General features: G+C 37.7%; 1 pseudogene; it reads right to left on the bottom strand.

The window, feature by feature from the left end:
• Positions 1–423: 423 nt before the first annotated feature.
• On the bottom strand, positions 424–6746 carry LOC148740820 (tyrosine-protein kinase receptor Tie-1-like; annotated as a pseudogene).

Genomic DNA, 6746 nt, shown 5'->3' with positions numbered 1-6746 from the left:
TAACAGCCAGCGAGCAGTCCTTCATCAAGTATCGCTGAGGCCCTCGCTCGCGGGAATTTTCCTCGCTCGCGGGAAAATTTGAGGACTCGAGGAAGCTAACTGACGAAAAGTCTGCGAGAGGTGAGGCACAGAACAAGTCAGTCTAGACATCTCGCCGGGCAGCCTCGCTCAAGGCCCCAAACTTTCTCGTGACACAGACGCTGGCAAGGTATTGCTTGCAAATAAAAAAAATAAACGCTTAGATTATTTCCCAAGAAAATCCAATAATTCGCCCTAAGGTAGTCTTGTTACGTAACAGCAATATCTTAATTATTCAATTTTAGAAAAAATTCTGAAGCATAATTATGAGACATTCTGCATATCACGGTTGTTATAAGATTGAGTGTAATAAAATGAAGCGTTTGATTTAACATCAGAACATCATCAAACTTCTCCGTTTTTGTCTTCCCTAATATTAATATATGTTCAATGCAAGAAATTAAGGAAATAACGAAAATGATCATTGACTATTTAAGAACATTGAATACGAATGGGAACAGTGGTTGAATATGAATTAAACTGAAGTAGAAAATGAAGTCGGGAAAAGGGCAAAGAAAGAAGGTACTGGATAGATTCTGGATAGATTGAAGAAAGATGGATAGATGAACAGATAAGAGGAAGAATGGATGGATGGACGAATGGAGGAATGGACGAAAGGATGAATAGAAGAGTGGATGGATGGACGAATGGACGAATGGAAGAATGGATGGATGGACGAATGGACGAATCATCGCGTAGAATGGCTATTGTCATCGCGTAGAATGCCTATTGTTCTTAAGAAATTTACTTACAGTAGCGAAAAAGTCATAGATCTGTAATATTAGCGGCGAAACGTATTTTGGAGAGGCATCATTGGTAAAAGATCACTTTCGCATTCCTCCTCGGAGAATATTGGTTGAGCTCATTAACTTGTCAAGGTGGAGCTAAGAAACAATAGCTTATAAAAGTATTGTTTATGCCGTTGTTAGAAAAAAAGTCACATACTACGTGGGTGTGTTACAAGCTAGAACAGTGCTCGATTATTAAACCGTTCGTTACAGATTCATCTCTCCCTCTATCGTAGCTCACTAACACGTTCGTTCTATCATTTCCCGTCTAGGATTCGATTTTTGTCGGAAAAAACCACTCGCAAGGATGGATGGGGAGTATTTAGGGACGTAAGATGGATTCTTTGATTGATTACCTTAACCTCTCGTAAAAGATTCATCAATTGCGCTGCAATCTCATAAAATGTTTGTCTCATCAAAGGATTTTTTTTCCAGCAAGAGCTCATTAGTTCATATCTAAAAATCCAATGCAGCATTTTAATAAACATCCTTTTGCAAATAATACCTTTAGCATGTAAATTTACCGTAACAATACTGGAAAGTGGCGTAGAGAGGTGCCTCCTTAATGTTACACCTTATCTTTTAATCAAGATCATTGAAATATATTTATTGACATCACGCGTGTCATGCAACAAGTCTTAAAATCATAACAATTGGTTTCAATGAATGCACTATTTTTTTTCCCAACAAGGGCTTCCTCCTCGCTATTCATCTTCGAAAAAAATTGATCAGATCAGTGGGTAATTATTCGTAAAATAAAGTAAGTAAACGTTCATTTTGAAACCTTCCACAAATTAATTATCACTACAAGCTCAATGGAATAATTTTGAAGCTTACAGTTCTTCTAAGCATTGGTTGGGACGAGGCATTCGGTATCCTGCAGTAAGTTGACTTACTAGGGTAAGTGGTGATGTGATGTCGGGATATGGCAGTCCACCTAGCTGGTAGTAAGAAAATGTGATTTAACAATTATAGTTAAAAGAAAAAAAGAAACAAATAACCACTCTAGATCTTAGGTCATGATAATTTTACCAGTAAATATATGAAAAAAGTAGAGACCAGAAAAAGACTACCTCAGTTGCATTGGTGATTAGAAACTAAGCCTTGTGAAAAATGATATTCGTAAAGAAAAGAGAAGATGCAGCAATGTCTCATTCTATATCTGGGCACCAAGCAGACCTCTGGCCTTGTCCAGTTTTGTCTGATTAGGAATTTCAATTTTTCAGACACCTCTGTCCATAAGGATCTTTACTCGGGCCTCCGTAGGAAAGCCCGAATCTAAAAATGCAAGCCGTTTTGGTCGCCAAAATGGCTGGTCATTGTCCCAGGCGTTCCTTGCGTAAACAGCGGAAACTGGGGATGAGAGTGCGACAACTTGTATTATCGTGAGCTCGCCCTTCGTAAACAACGTAATTTACAGAATGCTGTGTTTTGTGAAGACCGCTTTGCAAAGATTCCTGTCTTATAAGCTCATCCCGCAAGCAAACGCACACGCTGTTCGTGGAAGGCCCACGCTAACTGATGTTAACTGTTTTCGGAATGGGCCGGCCCACAAACTTCATTGCTTGAAAGCCAGCCAAATGTGGAAAGTTCATACTAGTTCTCACGAGATAACAAATGAGCCATATGTGAGTTCAAACTACGAAAATACTGGCAAAACTGTGAAGGCCGATTTAACAAACTATAATGCTGAGACGAACGCCTCGCTGAAAAAATCAAGAATGCTCTTGAACAACAGCGAATTGGGTAAGGATACTGACAGAAGCAACTTTTAAGTTGGGTTAAATATATAAACTTAGCTTGTCCCTTAAATATCCTGTTTCTGTTGCTGGCATTTATTGGGCTCAATACTTGTAAAGTACGATTTCCTATTTCGTACAGAATCACTGTTAACAAGTGGTTCATGCGTTAGCGTGCGTTCATCGAGACTTGAAGCACGCGGGAAGTTTGGAGATCACGAATTAGAGATGCCTAAGAGTTGCTCTCAGCTGCGCCTCGAGCAACTCTGGCTTCTTGAGTGCTCTCCAAACTTTCCAAGTCTCTATGAACGCGCAGCTGACACATAAACCAATTAACTTATAACATTTTCAAAGCTCTAGTTTATGTATAAAGGGGAGAAATTCCCTCTCCTACGCTTCAGTACGTTGTTTATTTTGCTTCGGAAAAGTATTTCGCTATGCTTCAATGATCCTGTCTCAGATTGGTAAAAACTGACAGATGAATCCATGTGTGGAAATACATACATATACATACATACATACTTTATTGACTTTCCCCAAGGGGGCTTTTCGAAGACAATGTTATAAAAATATTCCTATTACAATGAAAAAATCCTATTTACAATTCAAAATGTTTTAAATCTGAATGTTCTAAAAGAAAAATAAAAGTATACAAATATATATATAAAATTACAACTCTTTGAGTAATTTGGTCCTTAAACGTTTTTTAAAAACATTAACGGAGTTGCACAGTTTAAAGGAATTATCCAAAGAATTCCATAAGTTTACAGTTCTATAAAAAAATGTTCTCTGACCGCTAGCTGTTCTAAAGAATGGAATTTGCAAAAGCTGCGAGTTTCTGGTGCTACGTCGACTAACCTCGGCTCGCTTTAAGAATTTTGATGAGAGATATTCTGGGGCCTGACCAGTCATTCATCTAAAGCCATAGTAGCGTTCCGAAACGAGATGAAACCGTTGATTGTTTTTTTTTTTTTTCTCTCTTTCTCTGGGTTCTTTGTCGGGAGTTAAAAAAACCATTCCCAAAGAAAAAGTAGGTATATCTTTATCGGCTTCGCTTGTTGCCATGGCTAGTTTAACTTTTTTTGCGGAATTTTATCCCATTTTTTAAGAAAAAAAATGCTAAAGTCACTTGCGAGAAAATAATTTTTTCGCGAGGCGTTTGTTTGCTGACGTCACCAGCGTGCAAAATGGAAAATTGAAGCACGCTCGCGCAATGGAATTTGATTACACGATTTTACAAGCTATTTTATAATATTTATTGTACTCATGTTTGGTGTGAATGCCATGACTATGAAAGAAGCCCGAGTGAACGTTCCTCCAGCGTCTAGCTATATCAAAAACAAGCTTAAGATAAGGAGCCTTGCTGACACTGATGAGAGCATCATGACAAAAAAAATGATTTGTGCACCCCCCTTAAGGTGTCACTTCAAGAGACATATATCATCACACGACACTTACCATAAGTGGCGATTTCCCATGAAAAAAAAAATACCAAATTACCACCTGCAGATATGAGTCAAGGCCCTAATAACTTCATTGGGATTATAGGTGAGCGTTTAAATTATATATCCAGAGAGTTCGTCGAGGTATCCCTGTTATGTGGATCGCGCGCAGTTGAGCATTATTCTCGCAGTCTTCTCACTTCGATGTGTAGATTATCGTCGTTGTTGTTTTTTTCCGTTTTCTCTTTTCCATGTGGTGTCAATTTTAAACAACTTGTATGTGCTACAGATGCTCGACTGGAAAGAGAGTGTAATCCAGATCAATGTACTCATACAATGTGTCAAAAATAAAAATTAGCACTCATTTATCTATACCCACTATCGTGGGTATAGATAAATGCAGACGAACAAACAACGCCGAATAAAAGGACCAATTTTTTTAGGCGATCATAAGAGTTTAGTTTTGGATGAAACGCAAATAAGTTGTCGAAGGCCTTTTGAAATGGATAAGAATTTTAAACCAACTTATCGAAGTATAGCAAAGAGTACTCTATTTAACTTCATGATAAAGCTCTCGATTTAGCAGAGCGGCAGGCAGATGACTTTATTGTGATTCGTTTGCATCGATCGATACCTTAGGTCCTAAGTCAACGTATAAGTTTGCTTACAGTATGACCATACAAATGGGAACTCACACATCACTTGCGGATGTAAAATTTAGATCTCCTAGAGATTCTAATGACGACCATCTCCACGGAAAACGGCTCTGTTGAAAAGAAAGACTCGCGTGAACAAATGTTTGTAACCCATCGATGCAACTCGAAAATAGTTGGAGACTGACTCACAAAACCGTCCCAAAGACGCTTTTAGTGAGAGAAAGAGTGTTAATTACCTGTGTATTCAAAGGTTATGATTATGATTATGCAAATTATTTTAAGAATTCCTCTGTGGGGATGATGTTGATAAAGATGATCACTGACTTACAGTAAATCCAGGATAACAATTATTTTGGCAGTGATGTTCAGTATTCTACTATCGTGATCATTATTATCATTTGAAGTAATATTATTATTATCATCATTATTTTTATTATTAGAATTAGTATTAATATCAGTTTTGGTGTTAGTGTTGGTATCAATATTTTTATCATCGTTCCATCGTTATTACAATTCGTATGATGCACGATCCTCGCAGTAGATAGCGCTATTTATGTAATAGCGAAAAAAAGACCTGAAAAAAGTCATTTGAAGTAATATTATTATTATTATTATTATTATTATTATTATTATTATTATTATTATTATTATTATTATCAGGCCTGATTTTTTCAGGTCTGATTTTCGCTATTACATATATAGCGCTATCTACTGCGAGGATCGTGCATCATACGTATCTATAACCGCAGTTCAAAATATATGAACTTCATATATTCATCGTATCTGATTTATCATCACGGGTGTATTACGAATCAACTTAACGGCTTGCTCCCAGTTGGCCTGTTAGCTCAATTGGTAGAGCGCTGCACTAGTATCGCGAGGTCAGTGGCTCGAATCCCGTACAGGTCTGATTTTTTTCAGGTTTGATTTTCGCTATTGCATAAATAGCGCTATCTACTGCGAGGATCGTGCATCATACGTATCTATAACCGCATTTCAAAATAGATGAACTTCATATATTCATCGTATCTGATTATTACAATTGTTAAAATTATAATTTTCACCTCGTTGAAGAAATAGACAAATAGGTAAAGATTGCTCCCCGGCCGCCCTTAAGATGCAAAGGGGCTTTGGGGGAGTTTAGTGACGAAGACATACCGCTTGAAGGAGAATATTGAAGATGTTTGCTAATTAATGCTACGGAAGAGCATAAACATGAATAACATTATATTTTGTTCTTTTGCATTTTCGCACTCTTCGATACTGAGTGCAAAGAGCACTTACGCTGGAGGATATGGTGTATATTCCAGCTTCAGATATGTCCCTGGCTAATCCAAAGTCTCCAACTTTAGCTACCAAATTGGCATCGACAAAAATGTTTCTCGCCGCTAGATCGCGCTGCACGAACTGCGAGACAACCACATACAATAATCGTTAGTTAAAAGACACACACGAATGATTGTTAATGTTTACTGGCAATTGGGGGGAGGGGTCTGGCCTTATCATGTCATTGTTGACGCGGGATCCATTGTAATTGGCTAACGTTGTAGTGGTCTCCTTGCCTAAGATAATTAGGCGAAGCAAAATAACTAAATAAATACAGTTAAGTCATTCTACAGCATTCAACTCTACCAAAGACTCTCATTCCAGGTGCGCTGTACTGTCATTCCTTACTTGATAATTAACATGGCTAAGGATATTAAAATTTTAGAGTTTCTTACCTGGATCTTCTCACATAGTGGTATTTGATCGAAATTGTTATGTAGAAATAATGTAGATACTTCGTACTGCCCGTGTTTATTTATTTATTTTTCACATTTCAAACACATCAAGTCGGTCTTACCTTTCTTTCCTCTAAATGCTGCATTCCTGCGGCGATCTGAAATGCAATTGTAACCTGCTGTCGGTCTTTCAACTTACAGCAGACGTTATGATATTTGTTCCATTCCTCAGGCGTACTCTTGGACTTCAAAAGATTTTCCAGGCTGTCAACACGAATCAATTCAGTGACAACGAGAATACCTCATAGGGAGAGTACAGCAA

The sequence above is a fragment of the Stylophora pistillata genome, chromosome 1 (assembly GCF_964205215.1).
Source record: "Stylophora pistillata chromosome 1, jaStyPist1.2, whole genome shotgun sequence".
Lineage (NCBI taxonomy): Eukaryota > Metazoa > Cnidaria > Anthozoa > Scleractinia > Pocilloporidae > Stylophora > Stylophora pistillata.
Note: the sequence above shows the minus strand (reverse complement) of the source record. Positions and strands in the feature narration are given on the sequence as shown.